General features: G+C 41.2%; 2 non-coding genes across 2 annotated transcripts; both read right to left on the bottom strand.

Moving 5' to 3' along the window:
* Positions 1-5,657: 5,657 nt before the first annotated feature.
* On the bottom strand, positions 5,658-5,836 carry LOC117149606. Its single transcript, XR_004460403.1, has one exon. It is a non-coding gene; the product is annotated as a 5.8S ribosomal RNA (ribosomal RNA).
* Positions 5,837-6,522: 686 nt separating this feature from the next.
* Positions 6,523-8,517, bottom strand: LOC117149609. Its single transcript, XR_004460405.1, has one exon. It is a non-coding gene; the product is annotated as a small subunit ribosomal RNA (ribosomal RNA).
* Positions 8,518-15,784: the final 7,267 nt, after the last annotated feature.

The raw sequence follows: 15,784 nt of genomic DNA on the forward strand, positions 1-15,784 counted from the left end.
CCAACGGCGACTCTGAGAAGTTTTCCGGAAGTTCGGCTGCTCTACTCACCATTTCCTCCTTGAACAATCGCCAACGTGCATTGGAGAAGTTCCAGGACGGCACAGGAGCTATGCTCTCAACTGCGCGCGCGGTAGTTGGTTCGGCCACAACAGTAATGATGTTGTGGTCACTCAATTCCCACTCGTCCACTCTCCACTCATATGTGGCCCACATAGATGCTGCCTCATTGACGATTGTCACGTCGATATCGCTAGTAGCTCTGTGATTGTCGAACGTGTACACCTCTGTTGACTGGTTTAGGGCGGCGACTCTTGCCTCCAGCATCCACTCTGACAGCAGCTCACCCGTCTGTAGTTAGCTTGCCCCTCGGCATGACGAGAGAGTTTGCTAAGCCACATGGGGGACACTGCATTCGCGTCGAGGCCCAGGATTGCGGGGGTTCTGCTGGCCTGCAGCAGGACCGCATCCATGTACCGGAGGTACGGTCCAGAGGTGCATCGAACTGGCAGTATGCGGCGCAAAGGAAGATTGAGCCAAAGCTCCCTTTAACGACCAGACATACGCCATAATCCGTGGTGAGGGTCTCCAACTGGCATACAGATGCTTCCTGTTGATCTACTAGGATGGCTGCCTTCCCTCGCCGATCGGTGAAAATTCTCATTCCTTCAGGCAGCACATCCATTCCGTCCCCGCCGAGATACGGCTCCTGCACCAGCGCGAACATAGACTCCGATCTCCTGAGTCGGACTCCGAGCTCGATGGTCGCAGCTCTGCCTCGGCCACAGTTCGCTTGGATGAAGCTAAACATTAATGTCTAGCTTGCACCCTGCAGCAACGCCCCGTATATCGGGCACACGTTCGAGAGCATGTAATGCCCCGAGGGTTGCCCTCTGTGACGGCAGTTCCGGCAGTCCACCGGGTTTTGGCACTTTGCCGCGGTGTGGCCTTGTTGCCCGCACTGGCGGCAGACATTGTCCTTCTGCCGGCATTCGCTGACCTTGTGGTCGAAACCCACGCATCTGTGGCAGGCGTATGTGCGGACCTGTGCTCGGCATCGGAATGAGAACCACTTGATGTAGACACGACCTACATCAAGCTTCGCCATCGCGCGGTCGTCTACCTCTAGCGTTACATTTACTGTGGCGCCGTCGGTTACCGACACGCCTTGGTCACCAGGTGCACGGACTTCTTAAATTGGGACATAGTCATATCGCTGTCGAAGTTATTTCCATGCAGCTCCTGCATGAATTCCTCAGGGCCGATAGCTGTGTCGACGTCATAGACGACGACCTTCGGCTTCTCGGCCGCATTCCGTGCCACATTTAGCCCAACTTCAGCGAACCTCTTTGATGCTACCACCTTCTGCAGCTCTCCAACTGAAGGAGTACGAATGATCGCACCACCACCTCGACGGAGCTCACGTACCTCATGTACTCTGACTCCGAGGGAGGGTGCAACCATCGTTCGCACCTTTTCCGCTATAGCTTTCCCCGATAGCGCAGGGTCGTCGCACTTCACCACCGCTGACCACGTCTCGCGAACCTTGGTGGTCCGCGGGGCAGCGATGGGTGCAACCTGTGGCATCTGGGGAGCATTGGCGGCCGTATTCTTTAACGGATTCGACGACGGCGGCGGCGGTGGCGGCATAGCGAGCCGCGTCTCCAGTTCTCCACACCGGAGCATTAACGCCAGCACCAGCTCATCGTAGCGGCTGATAGCATACGAGAGCTCTTCCGTGTCCACTTCTCCTAGGCTGCGGAAGCTGCTTCTCACCATGCGCTGGGTGGCCGACAGCTCTGCCATCATGGCTGCTTGCCCAGCACGGGCGGCAGCGGTAGCGGCAGTGGCAGTGGTGGCAACAATTTTAGCAGCAGTGGAAACGGCGGAGGCAGCAGTGTGGTCGGCAGCAGGGGCAGCAGTAGGATCAACAGCGGTGGCAGCAGCGTGGGGGGGGGTAGCCGCCCGGGCGTCCTCCAGCGACGAAAACGCCTCCTCCAGTACACCAACGGGTTCTGGCACTCCATTCGATGCCAGGGCAACCAATTTCGCCTGCGTCGGCGCGAGCTCTTAGAGGCCAGATGGCTTCTGCGCCTGCGTCGTTTGGATTTCCTCGAGGCACTACTTCCGCTCAAGGCACTCACGCTGCTGTCGCTCTCGATCGGCATAACTCCGATGGTGGCTCCTCCTACCGTCGACGCCAGCAACCGTATGCTCGTTTGCTCAGTGACAAAAGGTAGATGCTCTAGAGCTCCACCTATCGGTAGCGTCTGGTAGCACTAAAACTGTCCCTATACACAAACCCTAGCAGTGACTGCCACCAATAAGCTTTTTGACAGCTGCTCAAAAAGCTTACTCGAAAAACTTACTCGTAAGCTCGCCTCGCAGCACGTGCGGAGTGGAAAATTTCCAATAGTTTATTGTTAATAATTTCCAAACCGCTTGTTTTTAACACTCGACAATTTTCACTCGACTTCCGCGGAGCACTAAATCACCGATTTAATTACTTTCCAACAAGGAAAACTTAGTTATTCGCAATCTGTACACGAGCGCAACGAAAACACGTCCGTCGTTAATCCATTCATGCGCGTCACTAATTAGATGACGAGGCATTTGGCTACCTTAAGAGAGTCATAGTTACTCCCGCCGTTGACCCGCGCTTACTTGAATTTCTTCACTTTGACATTCAGAGCACTGGGCAGAAATCACATTGTGTCAACACCCGCTAGGGCCATCACAATGCTTTGTTTTAATTAGACAGTCGGATTCCCCAAGTCCGTGCCAGTTCTGAATTGATTGTTAATTGATAATCGTTATAATTGATAAGAACTAATTGGTTTAACCCAAATAGTATTCTTAAAAATTTTAGCAAGAAAGTTCCACAATTGGCTACGTAACTAAACTATCCGGGGAACAAGTAACTAACATAAATGCTAGAAACTCTATTTACCCAGAACGAGCACATAAACCATGTTATTGTTTCCCAATCAAGCCCGACTATCTCAATCTTCAGAGCCAATCCTTATCCCGAAGTTACGGATCTAATTTGCCGACTTCCCTTACCTACATTATTCTATCGACTAGAGACTCTTCACCTTGGAGACCAGCTGCGGATATTGGTACGGCCTGTTGAGAAGTTTGCGTGTCCCCACCATAAATTTTCAAGGTCCGAGGAGAAAATATCGACACAACAGTATATGTCATGCTCTTCTAGCCCATCTACCATATCTCTCTGCGAAAGACTTCCATGGTAGTACGGCTATAAAACAGAAAAGAAAACTCTTCCGATATCTCTCGACGGCTTCTTTATGGTCGTTCCTGTTGCCAGGATGAGCACGAGGCCCATATTTAATAACAAACGGATACTCAACAGGTTACGGAATTGGAACCGTATTCCCTTTCGTTCAAAATTATTCAAGTGTATTATATTCGCTTTGTTTATATAGTTAGGCATTTTTGTTTTACTTGAAAATTTTCGGCTTTCGCCTTGAACTTAGGACCGACTAACTCGTGATCAACCACTGTTCACACGAAACCCTTCTCCACTTCAGTCCTCCAAGGTCTCATTCGATTATTTGCTACTACCACCAAGATCTGTACCAATGGCAGCTCCATGCAGGCTTACGCCAAACACTTCTACGCATACCATTGTACCTTCCTACTCACTAAAGTTTCAAAATTTATATCACAAGTAATATAAATCATCTACTTTAGCGGTAATGTATAGGTATACAACTTAAGCGCCATCCATTTTAAGGGCTAGTTGCTTCGGCAGGTGAGTTGTTACACACTCCTTAGCGGATTTCGACTTCCATGATCACCGTCCTGCTGTTTTAAGCAACCAACGCCTTTCATGGTATCTGCATGAGTTGTTAATTTGGGCACCGTAACATTACGTTTGGTTCATCCCACAGCGCCAGTTCTGCTTACCAAAAGTGGCCCACTGGGCACATTATATCATAACCTTGAACTTCATATCAAGAAAGTTAAGGTTCTTACCCATTTAAAGTTTGAGAATAGGTTAAGATCGTTTCGACCCTAAGGCCTCTAATCATTCGCTTTACCAGATAAGATTATTTTATATAATATTAAAATGCACCAGCTATCCTGAGGGAAACTTCGGAAGGAACCAGCTACTAGATGGTTCGATTGGTCTTTCGCCCCTATACTCAATTCTGACAATCGATTTGCACGTCAGAACTGTTTCGGTCTTCCATCAGGGTTTCCCCTGACTTCAACCTGATCAAGTATAGTTCACCATCTTTCGGGTCACAGCATATATGCTCAAGGTACGTTCCAGTTAGAGGCATAAATAATATAAATATACATTATACATAACTATATAGAACGCCCCGGGATTGTGTTAATTAGCTATAAATAGCTAAAAAACTAATCCCATTATTAGTCAAGTTAATTACGCTATTAGGTTTACATCCCAATAACTTGCACATATGTTAGACTCCTTGGTCCGTGTTTCAAGACGGGTCCCGAAGGTATCCTGAATCTTTCGCATTGTTAATCATACAAGAGCATATAATAAACACAAAAATCAATGATAATTATGCCATTATATAATTCCGAAAAATTAACGCTCTGTAATAATATAAATCTATCAGCACTTTATCAAATTAATAACATTTATTCTGTGTTAAAATGCAAGCAATTTAATTGGAATAAACTATAAGTTATATTTTATGATAAATTTGGGATATGCTAATAGATTACAATGTCCTTATATGGAAAAAATGCACATTATTCTTAATAATATTATTTAAATATTACAATTTTAATGATGAATTTTCCATAACGGATATTCAGGTTCATCGGGCTTAACCTCTAAGCAGTTTCACGTACTGTTTAACTCTCTATTCAGAGTTCTTTTCAACTTTCCCTCACGGTACTTGTTTACTATCGGTCTCATGGTTATATTTAGTTTTAGATGGAGTTTACCACCCACTTAGTGCTGCACTATCAAGCAACACGACTCTTTGGAAACATCATCTAGTAATCATTAACGTTATACGGGCCTGGCACCCTCTATGGGTAAATGGCCTCATTTAAGAAGGACTTAAATCATTAATTTCTCATACTAGAATATTGACGCTCCATACACTGCATCTCACATTTGCCATATAGACAAAGTGACTTAGTGCTGAACTGTTTTCTTTTCGCTCGCCGCTACTAAGAAAATCCTTGTTAGTTTCTTTTCCTCCCCTAATTAATATGCTTAAATTCAGGGGGTAGTCCCATATGAGTTGAGGTTGTATATATAACTATTTTTTGCCATAAATTCTTTATATATAAATGATAAAACAATCAATTAAATTCGTTATAAATAGTTCCAATAGTTCTTGTAAGCAAAGTTATTTTTTATCCATTTAACGAACCAACGAAGAATAATAACAAAACCAAGATTTTTCTTTTTCCGAATCATTAATAAGAGACAATTCTAGATGAAAAATATTTCAATTTTTTATGCTAGACATTTCTCAGTATTATTTGATTGAAAAAGAAAATATTTCTCTTCGTTTTTCACATTCAAATGTGAGATAATGTTTTTCATTTCTTTTTTAATATTATGAATAAAATCATTATTTAATCCAATAATATACCATATGCTTATAAAAAATTTATAAACAACTTAATTAGCATAGTCTTACAACCCTCAACCATATGTAGTCCAAGCAGCACTATAAAATTAATTAAAGTACATAACAGCATGGACTGCGATATGCGTTCAAAATGTCGATGTTCATGTGTCCTGCAGTTCACACGATGACGCACAGTTTGCTGCGTTCTTCATCGACCCATGAGCCGAGTGATCCACCGCTTAGAGTTTTATAATTCATTTTTATATAATATCAATATTGTTTTTATTGAAAGAAATTAAAAATACACCATTTTACTGGCATATATCAATTCCTTCAATAAATTTATTTTTATACCTAAAAATAAATGTTGCGATATGTCTTAGTTTCATATAAGCATTATGTATCATAAAAATCTGGTTATGGTTTGCTATTTTGGGTGACACATACTGCAAAATTTATATAAAACATTAACCTGATGGATGACAGGTACAAACATTGTATATTTTAGGTTGTTGCATTAGCCAACGTATGCTCATAACATAGATGAACAATACATATTCGCAACGCGTGTATATTATGGTCCATATACACACACACTTATTTTGAATACCACATTCAAAATTATTTTAATTTTAATTCGACTTCTACTTTCAAATTTTGTTCAGTTTCTTCGATTTCCATTTTCGAGAATTTGTTTTTATAGGAAACGCCATTGTTGTAGTAGGTACTGCCACAAATACGCACAACAACATTAATAATGTTAAAGTCTTTTTATGAGGTTGCCAAGCCCCACATATAAAATAAAAGCCATCTTCATTTTATTTTGACTTTAACTTTTGATTCCGTGGAATCATTTTGTAATATTTTTATTTTGGTAAATTGTATTTATTTGTATTATAACAAATGTTTATTAACGATAAGGATATTATACAATAATGATCCTTCCGCAGGTTCACCTACGGAAACCTTGTTACGACTTTTACTTCCTCTAAATAATCAAGTTCGGTCAACTTTTGCGAAACAACCGTAACACGCAAGGCGTCACAGTGATCACGTCCGGAGACCTCACTAAATAATTCAATCGGTAGTAGCGACGGGCGGTGTGTACAAAGGGCAGGGACGTAATCAATGCGAGTTAATGACTCACACTTACTGGGAATTCCAAGTTCATGTGAACAGTTTCAGTTCACAATCCCAAGCATGAAAGTGGTTCAGCGGTTTACCCGGACCTCTCGGTCTAGGAAATACACGTTGATACTTTCATTGTAGCGCGCGTGCAGCCCAGGACATCTAAGGGCATCACAGACCTGTTATTGCTCAATCTCATTATTGCTAGACGCAATTTGTCCATTTAAGAAGCTAGTGTCCTTATAATGGGACAAACCAACAGGTACGGCTCCACTTACATAAACACATTCAAACACAATAAACATTTTACTGCCACCATGAATGAAGGCTACATAAGCTTCAGCACCATAATCCTGAAGATATCTATTTAATATATTTGAGTCTCGTTCGTTATCGGAATTAACCAGACAAATCACTCCACGAACTAAGAACGGCCATGCACCACCACCCATAGATTCGAGAAAGAGCTATCAATCTGTCTTACACACTTATGTTCGGACCTGGTAAGTTTTCCCGTGTTGAGTCAAATTAAGCCGCAGGCTCCACTCCTGGTGGTGCCCTTCCGTCAATTCCTTTAAGTTTCAGCTTTGCAACCATACTTCCCCCGGAGCCCAAAAGCTTTGGTTTCCCGGGAAGCGACTGAGAGAGCCATAAAAGTAGCTACACCCAATTGCTAGCTGGCATCGTTTATGGTTAGAACTAGGGCGGTATCTGATCGCCTTCGAACCTCTAACTTTCGTTCTTGATTAATGAAAACATCTTTGGCAAATGCTTTCGCTTAAGTTAGTCTTACGACGGTCCAAGAATTTCACCTCTCGCGTCGTAATACTAATGCCCCCAAACTGCTTCTATTAATCATTACCTCTTGATCTGAAAACCAATGAAAGCAGAACAGAGGTCTTATTTCATTATCCCATGCACAGAATATTCAGGCATTTGAAGCCTGCTTTAAGCACTCTAATTTGTTCAAAGTAATAGTACCGGCCCACAATAACACTCGTTTAAGAGCACTAGTGCAGGTTTTTAAATAGGAGGAACATATGAAAAAATACAAGTATTTAATCACATATAAGAACTCCACCGGTAATACGCTTACATACATAAAGGTATAGTACTAACCACAATTGTAAGTTGTACTACCCGTATGAAGCACAAGTTCAACTACGAACGTTTTAACCGCAACAACTTTAATATACGCTATTGGAGCTGGAATTACCGCGGCTGCTGGCACCAGACTTGCCCTCCAATTGGTCCTTGTTAAAGGATTTAAAGTGTACTCATTCCAATTACAGGGCCTCGGATATGAGTCCTGTATTGTTATTTTTCGTCACTACCTCCCCGAGCTGGGAGTGGGTAATTTACGCGCCTGCTGCCTTCCTTAGATGTGGTAGCCGTTTCTCAGGCTCCCTCTCCGGAATCGAACCCTGATTCCCCGTTACCCGTTGCAACCATGGTAGTCCTAGATACTACCATCAAAAGTTGATAGGGCAGACATTTGAAAGATCTGTCGTCGGTACAAGACCATACGATCTGCATGTTATCTAGAGTTCAACCAATATAACGATCTTGCGATCGCTTGGTTTTAGCCTAATAAAAGCACATGTCCCATAAGGTTCATGTTTTAATTGCATGTATTAGCTCTAGAATTACCACAGTTATCCAAGTAACTGTTAACGATCTAAGGAACCATAACTGATATAATGAGCCTTTTGCGGTTTCACTTTTAATTCGTGTGTACTTAGACATGCATGGCTTAATCTTTGAGACAAGCATATAACTACTGGCAGGATCAACCAGAATAATGTTTTTCCTTCATATTCCATTCATATATTTTGAATCGAAATAAGCAATATAATAGATATATAGATATATAGATTTTTCACTTTATATAATTCCATGATTTTTATTATATTGAATAAAATTCAATATTTCGCCTTTGGGTAAAATTTTAAATATATAAGTAAAAAAATCCATTCGATTACGGCCATTTTTATATAGCATTCGTAATCCATATTTTCATTTTTAATTTATACTTGTTTTACCAATATAACAAGAATTTCATCTAATTATTGTAATATATATATTTCTATAATTTTATCTTTTTATACATACATATTTCATTATAAAATATCATTTTATTTCCAACATACATAATTATTGTATCCACACATGTACAATTTTTGTTTAACCAATATAAATATTAAGTTAAATCATTTGCATTTTGAAGATAAATTTAAAATTTATCTCTTTTCATATATATCTCTGGTAATATATAACATAAAACCAAGCGCATATGATAATATTTCCACATTTAATATATAATTTTATATTTCTTTCATAAGAATCCATATTTGTATTATACCGTAACGATATAATAATCCAACTATACGGCAGGTAATAAATTAATATTTGCCTGCCTCCAAAAATTAACGATAATATATGGAAACGATTTGTTATTCTATATATAATAGAAACTTGACTTTTGTTTCAACGATATTATCTATAAAGCGTATATTCCTATTATCCGCGGAGCCAAGTCCCGTGTTCTATAGAACTGAGAAACAAATTTGTACGGATAATAATATACTTTATTGTATGTAACCAATATAAACATAATCCGAAATAAATATTTCGAATAATGCGGGAGGTCGGCAACCACTGCCTACCTATAGTAGTTTTTGAACCCGCTGTCCTCAAAGCGGGTATTTTCAATTCCGTTTGCCACCCAACATACGGGCTATTCTCTTATATATTAAGAGATTATAGGAACATTTCATTTTTTTTCCATTATTCATATATAATATGATTATTTTTTCCCTTATACATATAATAATTAATCATTTTCATATGTATATTATTTAATTTACTCATATTATTGCCAAAATCATATGAATACATAAGTTTTGAACAATATGAGAGGTCGGCAACCACTGCCTACCTATAGTAGTTTTTGAACCCTCTGTCGTAATTCCGGTCGTTTACACTACTATACCCTCTCACTATAATGGCTTTTCTCTATAATACTAAGAGAATGTGGGATATTTTCAGCATTTTTTCCCTTATACATATAATAATTAATCATTTTCATATGTATATTATTTAATTTACTCATATTATTGCCAAAATCATATGAATACATAAGTTTTGAACAATATGAGAGGTCGGCAACCACTGCCTACCTATAGTAGTTTTTGAACCCTCTGTCGTAATTCCGGTCGTTTACACTACTATACCCTCTCACTATAATGGCTTTTCTCTATAATACTAAGAGAATGTGGGATATTTTCAGCATTTTTTCCCTTATACATATAATAATTAATCATTTTCATATGTATATTATTTAATTTACTCATATTATTGCCAAAATCATATGAATACATAAGTTTTGAACAATATGAGAGGTCGGCAACCACTGCCTACCTATAGTAGTTTTTGAACCCTCTGTCGTAATTCCGGTCGTTTACACTACTATACCCTCTCACTATAATGGCTTTTCTCTATAATACTAAGAGAATGTGGGATATTTTCAGAATTTTTTCCCTTATACATATAATAATTAATCATTTTCATATGTATATTATTTAATTTACTCATATTATTGCCAAAATCATATGAATACATAAGTTTTGAACAATATGAGAGGTCGGCAACCACTGCCTACCTATAGTAGTTTTTGAACCCTCTGTCGTAATTCCGGTCGTTTACACTACTATACCCTCTCACTATAATGGCTTTTCTCTATTATACTAAGAGAATGTGGGATATTTTCAGCATTTTTTCCCTTATACATATAATAATTAATAATTTTCATATGTATATTATTTAATTTACTCATATAATTGCCAAAATCATATGAATACATAAGTTTTGAACAATATGAGAGGTCGGCAACCACTGCCTACCTATAGTAGTTTTTGAACCCTCTGTCGTAATTCCGGTCGTTTACACTACTATACCCTCTCACTATAATGGCTTTTCTCTATAATACTAAGAGAATGTGGGAATATTTCAGCATTTTTTCCCCTATACATATAATAATTAATAATTTTCATATGTATATTATTTAATTTACTCATATAATTGCCAAAATCATATGAATACATAAGTTTTGAACAATATGAGAGGTCGGCAACCACTGCCTACCTATAGTAGTTTTTGAACCCTCTGTCGTAATTCCGGTCGTTTACACTACTATACCCTCTCACTATAATGGCTTTTCTCTATAATACTAAGAGAATGTGGGAATATTTCAGCATTTTTTCCCCTATACATATAATAATTAATAATTTTCATATGTATATTATTTAATTTACTCATATAATTGCCAAAATCATATAAATACATAAGTTTTGAACAATATCAGAGGTCAGCAACGGTCTTTCCTCTATAATACTAAGATAATATGGGAATATTTTCAGCATTTTTTCCCTTATACATTTATACATATAATAATTAATCATTTTCATATGTATATTATTTAATTTACTCATATTATTGCCAAAATCATATAAATACATAAGTTTTGAACAATATCAGAGGTCAGCAACGGTCTTTCCTCTATAATACTAAGATAATGTGGGAATATTTCATCATTTTTTCCTTTATACATTTATACATATAATATTTAATCATTTTATATGTATATTATTTAATTTACTCATATAATTGCCAAAATCATATAAATACATAAGTTTTGAACAATATCAGAGGTCGGCAACGGTCTTTCCTCTATAATACTAAGATAATATGGGAATATTTCAGCATTTTTTCCCTTATACATATAATAATTAATCATTTTCATATGTATATTATTTAATTTACTCGTATAATTGCCAAAATCCTATGAAGACATAAGAGAATACAATATGAGAGGTCGGCGCAACCATAATATAGTAGTTGATGACGAGGTGTTTGGCAACTTGATACAATTCTTTAAAAAGTCTTTATATTAATTATATGATAGGGACAATATCATATGCGTCACTAAATTGATGACGAGGTGTTTGGCAACGTGACACAAATCATTAAAGTCTTTATATTAATTATATGATAGAGACAATATCATATGCGTCACTAAATTGATGACGAGGTATTTGGCAACTTGATAGAATTCTTTAAAGTCTTTATATCAAAAATTATATGATAGGGACAATATCATATGCGTCACTAAATTGATGACGAGGTGTTTGGCAACTTGACACAATTCATTAAAGTCTTTATATTAATTATATGATAGAGACAATATCATATGCGTCACTAAATTGATGACGAGGTATTTGGCAACTTGATATAATTCTTTAAAGTCTTTATATCAAATATTATATGATAGGGACAATATCATATGCGTCACTAAATTGATGACGAGGTGTTTGGCAACTTGACACAATTCATTAAAGTCTTTATATTAATTATATGATAGGGACAATATCATATGCGTCACTAAATTGATGACGAGGTATTTGGCAACTTGATACAATTCTTTAAAGTTTTTATATCAAAAATTATATGATAGGGACAATATCATATGCGTCACTAAATTGATGACGAGGTGTTTGGCAACTTGACACAATTCATTAAAGTCTTTATATTAATTATATGATAGGGACAATATCATATGCGTCACTAAATTGATGACGAGGTATTTGGCAACTTGATACAATTCTTTAAAGTTTTTATATCAAAAATTATATGATAGGGACAATATCATATGCGTCACTAAATTGATGACGAGGTGTTTGGCAACTTGACACAATTCATTAAAGTCTTTATATTAATTATATGATAGAGACAATATCATATGCGTCACTAAATTGATGACGAGGTATTTGGCAACTTGATATAATTCTTTAAAGTCTTTATATCAAAAATTATATGATAGGGACAATATCATATGCGTCACTAAATTGATGACGAGGTGTTTGGCAACTTGACACAATTCATTAAAGTCTTTATATTAATTATATGATAGGGACAATATCATATGCGTCACTAAATTGATCAGTCGCGATCGAACACTCGACGAGTGCAGACGTGCCTGCGGATCGACAGCAAATTGTTAGCAAATTGTTAGCAAATTGTTCACAGTTGTAAGTCCCGTTACTTGTGCCCAGCCACTTCGCGTCGCGTGATCTTGTCGCGCGTTTTGATTGGCCCAGCCAACGTACCTAACGGTAGTTCGCACTAACACCATCGCACACCCGAGTGTGCGTGTTATCAGCGCAAAAAACCCAGTGCTCGAAGCAGCGGTATAATTGCAAAGCAGCAGCCACGTGCTGCCTGGCTCACCGGCTTACGGTGCCCAGCTTCCCCCCCCCCCCCCCCTCCTCACTCCTTATCAACTTTGGAGAAGATGGACTGGCAGGCCCCCCCGCGCACCCACAAGCTTGGAACAACACCACGCAAAAAGGCTCTGAGAACACGCAAGAGCAGCTCCAGCAGCGAGGGAAGCACCTCGCATACAGAGCCGGGCGAGATAAAGCGAAAACCGGCAAAGAAAGCACAGGGAGAGGAGCTGGAAGATAAGCCAAGCACTAGCGCAGCTCTGCGCAAGAAGCTCGCCAACAACGCCTTCGCTTTACTCTCGACCGAAGAAGACGAGTACGACCAAGAGAGCTCTGATGACGAACCCGGACCTAAAGACGATTCCAAGCCCAAGACCCCCGAGAAACCAAAGCCCACCCCGAAGACCATCAAGCCACCTCCGATTTTTATCCCCGATGTGACCAACATCTCGGCACTCGTCAAGATGATCACGACTCTTGTAGGCCCGAAGAACAATTTTACCTACAAGACCGTGAATGGCAACAACGTACGTGTCATGATGCCGGACAAAGAGTCCTATACAGCTCTGCGTCTCCAACTTGTGGCCCAAAACAAGAGGCATCGGACTTTCCAGCCGAAAGATGAACGTGCATACAAGGTTGTCATCAAAGGACTCCACCACTCCACCGATCGTGAGGAAATCATTGAAGACCTTCGCAGACAAGGGCACGCTGTTAGAGATCTGCACAATCCCATTGGCAGAAGAACTAAAGAACCGCTGGGAATATTCTTCGCCAACCTGGAGCCTTCCAGCAACAACAAAGACGTCTACCAAGTCAAGCGGATCTGCAGGTCGGTAGTAACCATTGAACCGCCGCAGAAGTTCAACGACGTGCCTCAATGCTTCAGGTGCCAAGGATTCGGTCATACACAGCGTTACTGCTTCCTGGAATACCGATGTGTAAAGTGTGGAGGCCCTCACGAATCGAGGGCATGTGAGAAGAGGGAGGACGACAAAGCGTGCTGCTTCCACTGCCAGGCGGACCATCCTGCGTCTTTCAAGGGATGCCCTGCATACAAAAGGGCCAAAGCACTCGCTGCTCCGAAAACAAGGCCCGTCGCTAATGCTAACAAGGCGCCGCCCGTGGCATCACCAAACGTCACCTCTGGCAGGAGCTACCGAGACGCCCTCAACGGAGTGCACGCAGCACCGCAGAATCCCACAACCCCAGTCCAAACCCAAACAGAAACCCCACACTCCGGTCAGATAGAAGCGATGTTCGCTCGCATGGAAGGAATGATGGAAAGGATGATGGAGCGCATGTTCACCCAGATGACACAGCTGGTGGCCACCATTCTCAACAGCAAGTCATGCAACTAAAGCTCCACCTAGTCGTCTGGAATGCGAACGGCCTGCAGAACAGCAAGGCCATAGTCGAGCACCATCTGAAGACCCACCAGATCGATATCCTACTCGTAGCCGAAACCCACTTCTCCCCCAGATCCCACTTTAATATCAGCGGATATGACCTCATCCATGCAGACCATCCTTCTGGCAGAGCACGCGGTGGAGCAGCCATCCTCATCAGGAGCGGTATTCAATACCTAGAGCTGCCCGCGTTTCAGCAAGACTGGGCACAATGTCCTGTCATCAGGATTGTCAGCCCGCAAGGAGATTTAGACATTGGAGCGGTCTACTTTCCCCCCAGATACCGCATAACAGCATCTCACCTCAGTGAGTTCTTCGAGCATTTTGGGCCCCGCTTCATAGCAGCTGGAGATTATAACGCCAAACATTCTTGGTGGGGATCGCGCGCCAACAACCCCAAAGGGAAAACTCTGTTTGGGTACCTGCAACGCCACCGACTGGACTGCCACTCCACTGGCGAGCCCACTCACTGGCCAACGAATCCCCTCAAGACTCCAGACCTACTGGACTTTGCTGTGTCGAAAGGCATAGGGCATGCGAAGATCAGCTGCACAACAAATGCTGATCTCCTGTCAGACCACTGTGCAATAAACGTGCTAATCAACACGCCAGTCCTCAGGAAAACCCCGCTCAGAAGGCTCACTGGAAAATATACCGACGCCGCCAAGTTCGCGTCCTGGATGCTCTCCACCGTCAATCCGAACCCCATCCTCAACACACCCAGGAACATTGATGAAGCTATCGGGAATCTCACCAGGCAGATGCAAAACGCTGCGGAATTCGCAAGCCCACCGCCACCAAAGACTGCGAGAACACCTAGCAGGGACCTCCACCTCTGGTCCCCGGAAATTGCGGCACTCGTGACTGAGAAGAGGCGTCTCAGGAGAGTTTGGTTCTTGACGCGCAATCCAAGAGACAAAACAGCGCTCAATCACGCCACAAAGGAGTTGAAGGACAAGATCTCCAGCCTACGCCAGGACTCCTTCCTCAGATTCCTCGAGGAACTCTCTCCCGGGGACCCAGACCACAATCTGTGGAACGTCACCCGCCACATTAAACGACCAGCCAAAAAGGTTTCCGCAGTGCGCAAAGCAGATGGATCCTGGTGCCGTTCGGATGCTGAAAGAGCAGAAGCTTTCGCCGAACACCTTTACAACGCCTTCTCTCCGTTCGACTGCTGCACTGCCGAAGAACATGCTGAAACAGCCCGGTTTCTCAATAGCCCAAGCTCTCCCGGTCCCCCGTTGGAACCAGTCGACCCTGAGGAAGTTGCGCAGGAGATTGCTCTACTGAAGAACAACAAATCTCCAGGCCTGGATCGTATAGATGCGGCGGCCCTAAAAATGCTCCCATTCCGCTGCACACAAATGCTGGCCA

The sequence above is a fragment of the Drosophila mauritiana genome, unplaced genomic scaffold (genome assembly GCF_004382145.1).
Source record: "Drosophila mauritiana strain mau12 unplaced genomic scaffold, ASM438214v1 U_258, whole genome shotgun sequence".
Lineage (NCBI taxonomy): Eukaryota > Metazoa > Arthropoda > Insecta > Diptera > Drosophilidae > Drosophila > Drosophila mauritiana.